At 36.0% G+C, this 15,936-nt stretch overlaps 1 pseudogene; it reads left to right on the forward strand.

Annotated features, from left to right (window-relative positions):
• Positions 1-2,379: 2,379 nt before the first annotated feature.
• On the forward strand, positions 2,380-3,311 carry LOC109675590 (5'-AMP-activated protein kinase subunit gamma-2 pseudogene; annotated as a pseudogene).
• The last annotated feature ends 12,625 nt before the right edge of the window (positions 3,312-15,936 follow it).

Raw genomic sequence — 15,936 nt, forward strand, 5'->3', positions numbered from 1 at the left:
CTAAGGGGAGAGCACATACAGTAGGTATGGGGATAGGTAAAAAAACCCAAAACATGAAAGTGTTTAATGTCCCCACTGCAGAGGAACTAATACAGTAGCCTTAAAGCAACAGAGGTCAACATGAGAAGGGGATCTGGAACCAGTGTAAAGGTCCTTTAGAGATGAATCAGTTTGCATTGTAACACATTTGTGCATGGAAGCAATGTTAGGAATCTCTCTGTATGGCTATCCTTAACTAGCAAAAATGCCATGTCTTCTCTTCAACAAAATTAGAGATAAGGGCAGAACAGGTTCTGCCTGGAAGCGAGGGGGGAGGGGGTGTGGGGGGGGGCAGGAGGGAGAAATGACCCAAACAATGTTTGCACATGTGAGTAAATGAATAAAGAAAAAGATTCTTTTCACCTTTTTCAAGTGGGGTTGTCTTCTCATTGTTGAGTTTTAAAGTTCATTTGTGTATTTTATATATGAGTCCTTCATTGGATGTGTGCTTTGCAAATATTTTTTCCCAGTTCATGGTTTGCCCTTTCATTTCTCTCTTTTAAATAACTCTCAAGGGCATCATGTTAAGTGAAATAAGCCAGACTAAGAAAGAGCAATACCACATGTTCTCTCTCATGTGTGGAATCCAGATCTTAATAAAAAAAAGAAAAAGAAGAATGGCATGATTTTTGTGGTGGGAACTGGCAGGAAAGGAGAGGGTAAAGGGGGTGAATATGCTGAAAGCAAAGAATAATGAAACCCATTTAAATTGTTTTCAAAAGTGAAGAGGGTAGATAAGAAAAAGTAATAGAGGGGTGAATTTGATCAAAGTACATTGTATGCATATATGGAAACATCACATTGAACCTCCTTTGTACATTTAATATACACTAATAAAAATAGAAATGGCCAACCAAAAGATGTGCAAAACAAACAAAAATGTTAGTTTTAAAAACTGAGTGAAAGTTATAATAAAGCTGTTGCAAAGCAACCTTGTTTACAGGGTAGCTCAGACAAAACATAAATATAAAAGTGTCATTGAAGTTTTAAAGTAATTATTTATATTAAAATGACAACTTTTCAATGAATCTAATGACATAAACTGATAGGGTAAAATGTTCAAAGACTTCCACATTCAAGCTCGGTGTCACTGCATGTGCACTCGGGTGGGGCAGGCAGCTGCGATGACATATTGTTGAATTCGGACATATGGCACCGTGATCTGAACATGCTGTACACTCACCTTATGTCACATCACCTGTTCCATACCAGTGAATTCATTGAAAACTAACAAAAATTTCAGGACACAGTGTACTTAATGACATACAGGCTTTAAGCTCTTTCTGATGAAAGTCTGAAAACTGTCTTTTTTTTTAATTTTAATTTTTTTTATTCATATGTGCAGACAATGCTTGGGTCATTTCTCCCCCCTGCTCCCACCCCTTCCCTTACCACCCACTCTGCCTCCTCCCTCTCCCCCCACCCCCTCAATACCCAGCAGAAACTATTTTGCCCTTATTTCTAATTTTGTGGTAGAGAGAGTATAAGCAATAATAGGAAGGAACAAGGGTTTTTGCTGGTTGAGATAAGGATAGCTATACAGGGCATTGACTCACATTGATTTCCTGTGAGTGTGTGTTACCTTTTAGGTTAATTCTTTTTTGATCTAACCTTTTCTCTAGTTCCTGGTCCCCTTTTCCTATTGGCCTCAGTTGCTTTTAAGGTATCTGCTTTAGTTTCTCTGCGTTAAGGGCAACAAATGCTAGCTAATTTTTTAGGTGTCTTACCTATCCTTACCCCTCCCTTGTGTGCTCTCGCTTTTATCATGTGCTCAAAGTCCAATCCCCTTGTTGTGTTTGCCCTTGATCTAATGTCCACATATGAGGGAGAACATACGATTTTTGGTCTTTTGGGCCAGGCTAACCTCACTCAGAATGATATTCTCCAATTCCATCCATTTAGCAGTGAATGATAACATTTTGTTTTTCTTCATGGCTGCATAAAATTCCATTGTGTATAGATCCAAAAGATCTCAAAAGAAAAAAACTAGACAAGGTGGCACACACTTGTCCACCTCAACCACAGCAGGAAGCATAAAATAGGAAGATTATGGTCCCGGTCAGCCAGAGCAAAGTAAGCAGAGCAAAAAGAGCTGGAGGCATGGCTCAAGCAGTAAAGTGCTTACATAGCAAGCACAAAGCCCTGAGTTTGAATCCCCATACCAGAAAGCAAAAACAAACAAAATAAAGCACTTCTGCCCTGTAAAAGATGCTGTTCAGAGAATGACCCACAATCCTAAGCTATCCCAGCCCATATCTTTACAGGTGTGACCTGCCAGAGGTGGTAAGGGCAAGTGTGGTGAAGGAAGAACTAGTAACAGCCCAAGACTCCCCAAAAGCCAGCATGATGAAGAAGCTAGAGTTGGAAGAGGAAGCAGCAGAAGACTCAGAAATTGGTGTTTACATGCAGTTCATGAGGTTACTTAAACATTATGAGATGGTTCCAATGACTTCAAAGTCTATTGTGTTCAATACTACATTACAAGTTTAAAAAGACCTTCTTTGCCTTGGTTTCAAGCAACACCGCCGTGGGAGAAAAAAAGCACAGAGTTTTATAGTAATGCTAACAATTACAGATTTCATCTATATACTACATAAATACTATACATCACCAGAGGTATGACCTTATGAATTTAAGAAGCATTTAAGCCCTTAGTGAACATATCTCCAGAGGCAATCCTCTTTGATGCTGTGTACTCATTGACCAAAAATAAAGTCCACAGGTTGTCAGTTATTGGCCCCACTGGTGGGAAAGCACTTTTATACTGACCCACAAAAGAATTCTCAAGTTCCTCCACCTTTTTAGGCCTTGAATGTCAAAGCCTTCCTTCATGAGTATCACCTGGAAGAGCTTGGGACAGGGACATAGTGCAACATCGCCTTTGTACTCCCAGACACTCTTTTCGTCAAAGCCTTGAATGTATTTGTGGAAATAAGTATAGCAGCATTGTCTTTGGTGGATTAGTCAAGAGAGGGTGTGGCCAAATATTTTATTCCAAATGTGGTGCTGCTGAGAAAATATACAATAACATAGACATCACAGTAACATGGACCTTCTAGCACCAATTGCTGTGTTTTGAAGGTGTCAGGAAATTCAGTAAGCTGGAAACACTAGAGACCATCATAGACTGAATCATTACAACCAAGATCCATCGGCTGGTGGTAGTAGATGAAGCAGACAGTATTGTGAGTAGCACCTCCCTGTCAGACGTTCTGCAAGCCCTGATAACCACACTAGCAGGTGCCAAACGAAAACAGACAGAAACAGAGTGAGTGCCATAAACAGATGCCTTCATTGGATAGCATGAAGTTTCTGGATCACATTTTGCCTCACAGACACAGGTAGCAATAGAAGAGGGTAAAGTGGCTAAAAATGTTTACAAAGTTTAGGGATGAGTATTTTTTTTACAGTGGCAGAATTGTAAAAAAAAAAAAAAAGAAAGATTTTACGTTTGAGGATTCAGGCTTACATTAAAAGACAGTTTTCACACTCTGGAAAAAATTTGGAGGCTACTTTTTAAAAAGCTAAACATTGATCTACTATTTGATCCAGCAATACCACTCTTGGGGATACACCCAAAAGACTGTGACACAGGTTACTCCAGAGGCACCTGCACACCCATGTTTATTGCAGCATTATTCACAATAGCCAAGTTATGGAAACGGCCAAGAAGCCCCACCACTGACGAATGGATCATTCTTCTGATCTCAGCCTCCCAAGTAGCTACAATTACAGGCATGAGCCATAGGCACCCAGCTGATAAGGCAGAAGTTTTTAATTTTAATGAAGTCCACCTTAACAGCTTTTTCTTTCATGTATTATGCTGTTGTTGTGTCTAAAAAGTCATCACCAAATGCAAGATCATCTAGCTTTTCTCTTAGGTTCTTTCTAGAAATTTTACAGTTTTGAGTTTTACATTCAGGTCTAAGATCCATTTGGAATTAATGTTTTGAAATGTGTAAGATTTATGTTTTAGATTCATTTTTTTGCATGTGGTTATCCACTTGCTCCAACATGATCTTTCTCCATTGAATTACCATTGCTCCTTTTCCAAAGATTGGTTGACTGTATTTGTATGGACCTATTTTAAGGCTCTCTATTCTGTTCAATTGATCAATTTTCCAATTCTTTGTTAATATCACACTGTCTTAGTTACCATGACTTTATATTAAGTGTTGAAGCTGAAAACCATCAGTCCTCTTTTTCTGTCTCCTTTCAATATTGACTATTCTGGCTCTTCTGTCTTTACATATAAAATTCAGATTAATCTTTTCATAGCCACAGAATACTTGCCTGAGATTTTCATTGGGATTGCATTGACTCAATAGACAAATGTGGGAAGAATTGAAATTTTGCATTCACCTGCAGTATCTGTTTAGATTTAGATTTTCTTTGAGTTTTCATCATTTTTATAGTTTTCCTGTAAGATCTTGTACACATTTTGTTGAAAGTATGCCTGAGTATTTCGTAGTTTTGCACTAATGTAAATGATGCTGTGTTTTCAAATTTCAAATTTCAAATTCTGAATTTTCATTTCTAGTATTTAAGAAAGCAATTGTCTTTTGTATTTTAATCCTGCATGCTGCAATCTTGCTGTAATACTTTATGATTTTCAGGATGCTTTACTCCTGTGGTCTTACTAATTAGCTTGGACTTCCTGTGTGATGTAGGATAGTAGTGGTGAGAAAGAACATCTTTGATTTGTTCCTGATAATAGTGAGAAAGCACCTCGTTTTTCACCATTAAGCTGGATGTTAGTTGTAAGTTTTCACAAGTTGAAGAATTTCCTTTTATTCTTAGTTTTCGGAGAGTTCTTATGCTTTCATGTTGGGTCTTATCAAGTGCTTTTTTAATGTCTATCAGTAGAATTTGTTCTTTAGCTAGTTGATGCGATGAATTGGATAGTTGCAATAAATCATGCTTGCCCATGTTGTATAATTATTTTTGTACATTGTTGGGCTTGTTTTACTAATATTTTACTGAGGATTTATATATATATATGCATAGGAAGTTCATCTTAATAATATTGGTCTGTAGACCAATGGTAATTGGTCTGTAGCTTCTGTTTCCTCTGATGTTTTTGTCTAACTTTTGGTTTTAGGGTAATACCGACCTCAAATAATGAATTAGGAAGTATTCCCTCTGCTTTGCTTTTCTGGAAGATATTTTATTTTTATTTATTTTCCTTCTGTTTGTTCTACCCTTTATTTATAACCTCGCCCTCTCACTGGTACCAACCCCCAAGCAGGATCTGCTTTACCTTCCTATCCTTTGTTTTTGAAAAAAGACATTTTTGTTTGTTTAAGATTGATATACAGAGAGTTTTGTTATGACATTTCCATGTATATATATATTGTATGCCAAATTAATTCATCCCTTCAATTTTTCTCCTTTCTGCATTAGTCCCCTTCTTTTGGTGATTCTAGAAGATATTTTAAAGAAATGATATTATTTCTTCCTTAAATATTTGGGTGAATTTACTAGTAAATTCATATGGACCTGGCATTTTCTATTTTAGAAGACTATTAATTATTGATTTAGTTTCTTTCATTAATAGTGGCGTATCCAAAAAATCTTCTTCTTGTGTGGGTTTTGATAGATTATGTATGTGTAAGAATTGGTCCATTTCAGCTAGGTAAATAGAACTCATTATATTCCTGTATTAATCTTGAAATCAAGAGTCATGGAATCAGTAGTGATGGAACCTTTTTCATTTCTGATACTGTCATTTGTGTATACGCCCCTTTTCTTTAGTTAACCTGTGCTGATATTTATCAGTAATATTTGTTAAATTTGTCATTTATCAAATTTATTATTTTTAAGTAACTTGTTTCATTAATTTTCTCAATTGATCTTCTGTCTTTTGTTTCATTGATTCATGCTCTATTTTTTTGAGACAAGGTATTTCTATGTAGTTCAGGGTGTCCTTGAACTTACTTTGAAGCCCAGGCTGGCTCAGTCTCCCAAGTTTTGGGATTACAGGCATATGACACCATAGCTCATTCTAATTTTTATTATTTCCTTTGTTCTACTTACTTTGTACCCTATATGACTTTGTCAACTTCCAAAGTTCCATCTCTTAATACCATCACCTTTGATGGTTAGGTTCCAATATATGTGGTGGGGAAGGTGAAGTTGAGAAAAAACATTCAGATATTGCCAGTCTCAGTATTTTAGTGAGCTTAAGGCTCTGAGAGTTTAGCTTCAACATTGATCCTTAGTTTTTACTCCATCTGTTAGATGAGATAGGGTATCTAAATGAGATTTGAGTTGGGTATTTCCCTTCACCAGGTTTGGTTAGCTTATGGTGAAAAGACAATGGACAGAATGGAAGAAAATATTAATAATTACATATCTAATAAGGGGTTTATATCCACAATATAAAGAACTTTAGTAATTCAATGCTAAAAAGATAAATAACTCAATTAAGATTACCCAAAGACTTGGGTAGATATTTTTCTGAAGAAGCTATCCAAATGACTCATAGCACATGAAAACATGCTCAACATCATTGTCACTGGGGAAGTAGAAATCAAAACCAAAGCGAGATGTCACTTCACACCGAGCAGAATAGCTAACAAAAACAGATGGGCAATAACATGTTGGCAAAGGTGATAAAATTGGAATCAAAACTCAAATACATTTCTGGTGAGAATGTAAAATTATGTGTTCACTTCTTCTTTTTTTTTTGATGAGACTGTTATTTGAACTCAGGCTTTCGTGCTTGCTAGGCAAGCATTCTACCACTTGAGCTACTCCACCACTCCTTTGCATTCACTTTTGAAAATAGTTGGATACTTCCTCAAAAAGTTAAAAATAAAATTATCATGTGACTAAGAAATTTTATTTCTAAGTATATATCCAAAATAATTGAAAATATATATTTACACAGAAACTTGTGCTTGAATGTTTATAGAAACATCAACCATTGAATAAACAAAATTTTTATATTCATACAATGAAATGTTATTCAGCCATTTTAAAGACTGCAGTACTGATACATTCTAAAGCATGAATTATGCAATGTGAAAGATGTCAATTTTAAATACCACATAGTGTGTGGTTCTATTTATGGAAAATGTCCAGAACAGACAAATCTACAGAGGCAGACAGTAGATTAGTGGTTAGGGAATAAATACTGACTGCAATGTGCAGACACTGACTTTTGGGGTGATGAAAATATTCTTAAATAAGATAGGAGTCATAATTGCATGATCTTATGAATATATTTAAAACTGCTAAATTGTAATCATAATTTTAAAATTAAAATACGTATGCTGGTCTATGTCATAAAAGTTTGGTATCACATCAACCCTTTTCCCTATAGTTCTGAGGATATACAATACGTGGCCAGTTATTCAGAAAGGATTATTAAGTTAGCTGAGTAATTTTCATGATATGACAGTTACCTCCAAGTTAGTTAGGTACCTATGAAAACTTAAGAATTGTTCCTTAATTGGCAACTTGGAAAATCTTTGCTCCAATTGATCATCTGAGTGTATAATCTTAATTTTTGCTGCCAATAGTTTATCTACAAAAGGAAAAATAATATTCATACAGTCCTAAATTAAATATATTATACTAACTCCTCCAGATTTGTATTTTAGTAATCAAAGCAAACCTTCAGCGAGCTATACATTGAGACCACACTATTTTGTCTTTTGTAGAATTGCTTTAGTGAAATTATCCTTTGACATAATGCTATCAGCCTGCATTGAAGTATATCATCTAAAAGAGTCCTGTGAAACTACCACTTATGGTACTTCTCTGCTTCTGAGGACAGTGTTCTCTGGGACATATTTTCCAGTTTTATAAAGACCTAGCATACAAATTTCTCTCTGAATTTGATACCAGAAAACCTTTTCTTATTAAAATTTTGTTCCATAATACTCTTCTGAACACTGTGACTCTTGTCACCAATTGTGTTTTTCCCTTTGCTTTTGCTACTATGTACCTCCAAAATATTTTTTGGGTCATTTGTTACCACAGTATAGAAATTGCGATATATGATTTGCACATTAACCTTATTCATGACTTTTTGTGTATCTTGTAATATACTTAGCTATGTGATACCGCAAATAAATTTTTTGTTGGTAGCATGATAGATGGCTACTTTGATTTAGAGAAGACAGCGAGACAGAGAGATCCTGTCAATGGCATTAGATTCATCATGTCAGCCACCAGTTTACTCAGTTTCACAAAGTCATGCTATTGCCCAAAAGGGATGGGAATAGAGACAAACGTTTTATCTTACATTCACATCCTACAGTCATCATTGTCATATTATACCCCATTAATCAGTAACCAGAAAGCGGGATCATATGTGCTGAAAGTGAACATGTTATTGTTGGCATGGTTTACAATAGTATTATGCCTGAAATATGAAGGCAACTTAAATTACCCAGAAGTTCAGTTGATGTGGGAATTTTAGAATATTTATTAACTCATTTCAGCAACATTAGCATTTTTATTTGAAATATATAGTTAAATAGGAAACTTGAAGAATAATTATTTGCTTCAATTGTTTGTACCATCACACTGAAAATGCCAGAAAAGTTTCAGCTGTTCCTTCAAGACACTATATGAATAGGTCATGTTATGCTTAGTAAATGGGTTGATCCTTCTGGAAATGGAAGGTTTTACTGTTTGATTGATTGATTGAATTTTTCTCCTTTTCATTAAATTGTTTGGTGTCATGGCAACCTAAGCATTGTCTCTTGCTTAAGAAGAGAGAAGATCATGACATTTTTATTGCATGTCTGCAAGAATGACAGCCTTGACAAGTCCTTCCTTGACATGGAAAAGTGTAATAATGTGCCCAGACACCTGAGGTTGTGGCATTTGAGTCATTGGTGAGGCAGGTGGTCAAATAACTATGATCCTTTGCTGTATGAGTGTTCCAGGAAGTAAACTTTTTCTTGACTGGTCTTTACAATGACCATACAACACTTCTTTTTCCTGTCATGCTCAAAATATGGTCCATAGGATATGAAATATCTCAATTAAAAGAGAAATAACTAATACCTGAAAATATGGTATAAACATCCATGTATTTTTAACTGGAAACTTCTGGATGATAGATCAAATTTTGCATCAAGATATTTTGTCATTGTGTTGACTGGGCATGGTGACGCATGCCTACATAGGAGGCTGAGGCAAGAAGATGAAGAGCTCAAGACTAGCCTGGGCTACACCACAAGATCCTGTCTCAAAAAAACAAAAACAATAAATAAATAAAAATAAAAAGATTGTCATTGTGTAAGTATTACCAGTATGATGACTTTTCAGTTCACAATGGATATACACAAAAATGAGACTATATTACTTACTTACCCTTAACAAGAATGGGTATATCTATTAGATTTGTTTTCTGAGAGTGGAGAGGAATGACCAGAAAGTCAGTTGCTTGACAGAGCTCCCAATTTTTACTTCAAACTTTTTTCCCCAGTCTCATCTCTCCTATTTCAGTAAATGAAATTGTCAGAAAATCCAGTTATTCAAGCCAGAAAACTGGAAGTTATCTTTTTATCCTCTTCTCCCTTTACTCCTTGCTTGAAATTAACCAGAAAATACTGTGTTTTCACTATAAAATTTGTTTTGAACACAGAGGTGTCTCTCCATGTTGTTCTGTTAGTATTTCTCTCATACTATTATATATAACCTGATCACTACAGCTCTAATTTTTCCTTTCCCTTTCTGTAGAATCTTTTCTCCATTCTACCACAAGAATAATGTTTTAAAAACCATAAATAAGGATGCATAACTTCCATGCTTGTATCAAAACTGCTGGAAGCCAGTGGCTCATACCTGTAATCCTATCTACTTGGGAGACTGAGATCGGGAGGATCACTGTTCGAGACTAGCCCAGGCAAATAATTCCTGAGACCCCATCTCCAAAATAACCAGAGCAAAATGGACTGGAGATATACTGCAAAAGCAGTAGAATACTTGCTTTACAAGCAAAGCCCTAAGTTCAAACCCCAGTCCCACCAAAACAAACAAGTTAGTAGATTCTCAATGTATTATAGTAAAATATTAAAGCGGAAGCATGGTTAATGGATGGGGTGGGGGTCTCCTTACTCATCCTTTCTGATATCTGCCTTGGGTTGTGTTATGACCGCTCATGATGACAGATGGTATCAATGAGTCATGTTTAGAATACTGGTCCAGAATTAATGAGCAGGAGTTTTCATTGAAATATCAGCTCTATCTCACTGGCTCTTCTTTGGAACAGACAGGAAAAGGGCCTGAGTCAGAGTTTGAGACTGTCAGCAGCCTAGCAGCCAGAGGAAGCCAAGCACATCAGGCAGGGAGAAAACTTTGCAACCAGGCTGGCTGGGAGCTCTGCCCAAAGTCAGGAGCTCCATATGGGTGCAAGTGAGCCACAGGTGTCTTTCTAGGCAGACCTGGGGATAAGCAGTCAAAATTATGAGGTTTCCTGGGGTAGAGGGGCACGGAACCTGTGCAGGAGTTGAGCAGCTAAAAGAGTCTGCAGCATTCTGTCTTGGGTGGGCTCTGGCCTCTGGCTGGAGGGTTGGTTCTGCCTGGAGCCTTCACTTTCTTTTCTGCAAAGCTTCTCTTCCTGCCACCAGCATGCAAGTGACAAAGACACAGTGCTGTCTAATTACCCCTGCCCTTGATGACCCTGGCTCCCGTGGGATGAGGACCAGGGACCCACCTCCCACCCCCAGGTCAGAGGAGATCACACCTGTTGGCATCACTCAAAAGAAGATGGGTCCATTTTTAATAGGGTGCTCTCATCTCTAGGTGAGTGTGGAAAGACTGTGACAGGAAGGAAAATAATTGCATTTTCTTCCAAAGCCACCAGAAATGATTTCTACTTTAATGGTGAAAACAGGACTTCTTGCGTCTCTAGTCATTTTACATCACAGGCTGTAATGAGCGAGAAAATGTCTTTCTTTTAATAGCGAATCCTCTGATGCTTCCTGTCTGGGAAGGTAAGTTGATGCGGCAAATTATCGTTGTTGAAGGGAGAGATTGAGCCAGTGACAATATCCTTGCTTTGTCCACTGCGTCACTTAGCCCTTGTTAGCACAGCAAGAAAATTTGCTCATGTTTGCAACAGGACGTTTTTGGCAAGGGTGGCCATCAGCAGGCACGGCCCCACCCAGAAGCAGGAGGAGAGGGAACACATTGTGCTCCAACCTCTCCCAGTGCCACCAGACTCCTTCAGCTGAATCCACTATGCACTCATAGTGCATAGTGTTCACATTCTTATGGGACATTCTAGTGCTTTTTGATGTTCCTTTACTTGGGAAGGCTTACTTCACATGCATTTGTGTGTGTCCTTCACATCACATGACTGACATTTAGCAAGTTTAGATTCATAAGTATTTTACCGTATATCAATGGAAATCAAACTTTCTTTGGGTTTTAATAGAGTTGTGGGATATTCTCTTCAATAGTAATCAATTAAATTTTGTAATGACACTATTGTTAGGAAATACTTTTACCTTATTATTAATCATAAGTAGGATGTTTTAAACCTAAGCTAGCAGAATTCTCTAGCTCAACCCTTCCTTTTTCTGTTGCTATGGACATACATCTCCAGGACGATTATCTAAATAGTCTTGCAATTTTGTGGATTGCATAGACTTTCTTGCTTATGTGAATTTCAAGACCCAGTGAATTTATAGATATGCTAGGAAGGTATGTATTAAGTTAACCTCAATTTAGATTTCAAATGTCTACTCTGTAAGTGGTCCATAAAGCTGCACTTCACTACGAAGAAGAGAGAAAAATGCTTGCCTATTAACTTTCAAAACATTCAATTAGTGTTATTTTTGTAGACCTTTATTGCACGGTAACAAGGAAAAGATGTAAAGCTAAGGCAACTGCCTGTGTGACACCTTGTTTGACTTTCTGATGACTCCTGAAGGAATATTAAAAACAATATGCAGTTGTACATAATGTTTGAAGAATACATTAGCTCTAAGGAAACCCACACTAGGGTCTTATTCCTGACCCAAGTGGTATGGTACCCCTAGGACTTGGGATAACCTAAACTCACAAATTCTTCTATTGAAATTTTGATTTTTTTCTTAGCTTTCTTTTATAAACATTACAAACTTAATATTGGTGTCAGGCAATATTTTTTATCATGAAATTCACTAATGTTGAGGTCAGAAACAACTTTGAAAGCATGTGGTTTAATCTTATTTTGCAAATGGGAAATCTTGAGAACAAAGAGGCTCAGACACTCATTGAGATTCTGTAGAGTCCATAGCATTGCTCCATGACAACAGGTAATTGGCCCCATGGACATATGTACTGAATCAGCTCATGCCACTAAGCCCTATTATTGTGTTTATGGCAGAGTCTATTAAAATGTATCCTCAACCCCAGACCTCATTCACCTTCCACACTGCAGACTTACATACTGCTAAATAATGTGCTGTAGTATCTGGTTGACTTCCCTTTGGGGCAAAATATTGAAAGAGGTGAATTTTACGTTTGACAATTAATGTGAGAGACAGGTGCTTCACTTACTTATGTAGTAATGGACAATTACAGGTTTCCAAAGCATAATAAAATGTAAATCTCAATCTTCATCTAATAATTTTTTTCATGCCCTATGTTTTGAAACACAAAAATCTTTTAAGATGGATTTTTCAGTTCATAATTTAAATAGACATACTCTTCTAGTATCCACATACTTTGGTTTATAACCAATATACACTGGTCATCTTTGACTCTGTCCTGTATGGAAGTTTGTGTTAGTGTTTCCCAAAATTGATTGTCTATCAGAATCATTTGTGGATACTTTTTATATTGGAATGTACACAATACATGTGGGTTAGAAAATAGTATGTCCTTAATAACTAATGCCTTAATGGATACTTTTTTTGTGTTATTTTCCCCAAAGTTCAAACACATAGCCAAAAAGTATGAAAATTTCTCAAAGCATCTACTGTATACAGAACATTAGGCTATGTTCTATGACGTTTTAGCTGTGAAACTTGTATTGGGACAATGTAATGATCTAGTTGCCATGACATGCCAATTTATTTACTGTTTTCTGAGATGAGATCTGAAGGAGGGTCTGTACAGCTTGCGTTTTTTTTTGAACATTCTTGTTTTGAGTTAATAAACTATAACAATTATGGGTAAAGATGTACAAAAGAATCACAGTTTGTTGAAAAATTTGTTTTATCTAGAAGCACATGTGAATACAAGTGTTCTGTTTTGGTTGTTTATTGGTATAAACAGTTTCCTTTTTTAAGAAACCTTGATCTGTTGATTCTTATCAACTTTAGTCACATTACCACACCACCATGTACCTTTTCCTCAGAATATCATTAATAGATTTTTGTTTGTCCCCTGCAACTGCCTTCAAGATACTGGTGAATTTTTGTGCAGAGAAGACCATTTCCTCTTCCTGTTGTATGGTCCATTTACAGGCATTTTTGTTTTATTTTTGCAGTACTGGGTCTGAACTCAGGACCTCCCGCTTGCTAAACAAGTACTGTACAAGCTGAGGCATATTGCCAGCCTAAATGCAGACATTTTTGCTCTTTGTGACTACTGAATATTGTCTTCTAGCTTTTCTTGGCTAGAAACTTTATAGAACAATCATATATTTCCTGCTCTATCCTGTGCCAATCCCTGGCTTGTACTAACTCCATGCTGCATGTATGGAGTTATGCATGCTGGGTTTCACATACACGCACACACACACACACACACACACACTATTCTTCTTAATATTCTCTGGTCCATTTTCTACATGGTACTATTTCCTTTGTTAAACTCCATTGTCTAATATTTAAGAAAAACAGAAATGGTATATTTCTTTAAAAGGTTCCTTTATAAAGTTCAAGACTAGCCTGAATAATAAGTACACAAGGAGATGCTTAGAAAATTTCTTATTTTTCTTAATATGTGATACATAATTCTATTACCTGTATTATATTATATTAAAATGAAATTTTCCTTTGATTCTTCATATAATTCTATTTTTTCCACATTTACTTTCAAGTTATCTTCTTTTTCTCTTTTGGACAAGTTTCTAATCTGTGTTTTCTTTGAGATAAATTTCTAGAGGACTTAAATAGGGTTAATGTCTTTTTGGGCCCTAAGGTCTAAACATATAAGGAAGGAAGAGAGGGAATTTACATTTAATAAGCATATATTATGTGCCAGAAAATTTATAGCCAATATCTTATTTAATACCTGAAGCACATTACTAAGATAGTTATTATTAATCTCATTTTTCACATGTAGAAATTGAAGCTAAATAAATGAAGTGACCTACTCAAAGCCTTGCAACTAAGAAATTGCAGGAAGTTGAACTGAAAGCCAGGTCTATCTGCCTCTGTGTCTATTAATTTACTCTAAAAAATTCTCCTTCATAATAATTTTCAGTAAGCATTCCATTCTTTGCTGCTTCAAAGCATAAAAGCATCATTTATCATTATATTTATATTTTTTTGTTTAATTGTTGAGTGTTCTTCATTAAGATTGTTTGTCATAGACTATAGTTTCCTAAGAACAGGATCTATCTTCTCTGTCTGGTATTGAGAACATTGCAAGTGTATGTATGTAAGATAGATAGATAGATAGATAGATATTGTGTTTCTTAATTTCTTCACATGAAATCTCATAAGTATGTTATGTAGTCTTCCTTTTTTGTATTTCTGAGTCATCTCAAACCATACCCTATAGGCTACTATTGACTTTACCTACCAGTGAATTTGCTCTGGCTATGGAATACACAGTCAGATATACTGAATTCCCAGATATTTTGAGATTGAGTGATTGATTTATCTTAGGCCCCAGTCAGACTCAGGATAATCCAGTCCAAGATCTTGGAGTTTTAAGCAAAATTTTATTTATTCATTTCACAAGTAAATTTAGTTACTATTTTGTGAAATACACAAGGGTGGAGAGTAGAGCCTTAGAGATGAAGAAGACACAGCCCCTTGTTTCTTGAAGCCACATGTTCCAAATTCTCCCTTTCCTCCAAGATAGTAAAATCAGGAACATAGAGGCAGGACCTTCTCTTTGGTAGTCCCATTTGTAACTCAGACACTACATGAAAGGATTTTCTGTCATCTCTTCAACATCTTAAGCTAAACACCATCTGCTCTGGCCTTTTTTGACCTGATGGTGTGGTCTGAACTGAAATCTTATTTTGTTATTGTGGCAATAGTTCCATCTTATTAATACTTCTTTCTTTCTTTATACCCTAACTTTGGGATATATATATATATATATATATATATATATATGTATATATATATATATATATATCCCAAATATATATAAATATATATATATCCCAAATATATATAAAAATATATATCCCAAATATATATATATGTATATGCTTTGTGAATGTGTTTCTGGGGTGGGAGAAACCACACACATAAATCAAATCATACGTGAATATATACATATACACATACTGCAACAAGAATTGTGAGTGGTTTAGAATGGGTGAGTGACAAGATAATATACTCCCTAGGGCATAGGGAACCTGTAGTAGCTATTAATAAAAATTTTTGCTTCCTACCGGAGACCAAATTTCTACACATGACCCAAGATAAAGTAAGACGTACACTGAAAGAGCCAGTCCTCAGTTCCCCTGCCTCAGTTGTAATCAGAGAGCTCTGATTTTATCTTTTTAATGTGCATAAACCCCTATCTCAACTGATCTCAATGTAAACTCTTAAGAGTAGAGACACTATCCATTCCCTGTACAAAACTTCCTGGCCAGTGGTCAAGCCCTTATGAATATTTGTAGTATGTAGCCTGTTCTCTAATATGGCCACACTGCTATGGTCTTGTCCCACCATTTGGTATTATTTTACCAAGAATCAGTTGTGTTTTTTCCAAAACGTGCTCATGTTATTTGCACTTGTTTATATAAGGTAT

The sequence above is a fragment of the Castor canadensis genome, chromosome X (assembly GCF_047511655.1).
Source record: "Castor canadensis chromosome X, mCasCan1.hap1v2, whole genome shotgun sequence".
NCBI classification, from domain to species: domain Eukaryota; kingdom Metazoa; phylum Chordata; class Mammalia; order Rodentia; family Castoridae; genus Castor; species Castor canadensis.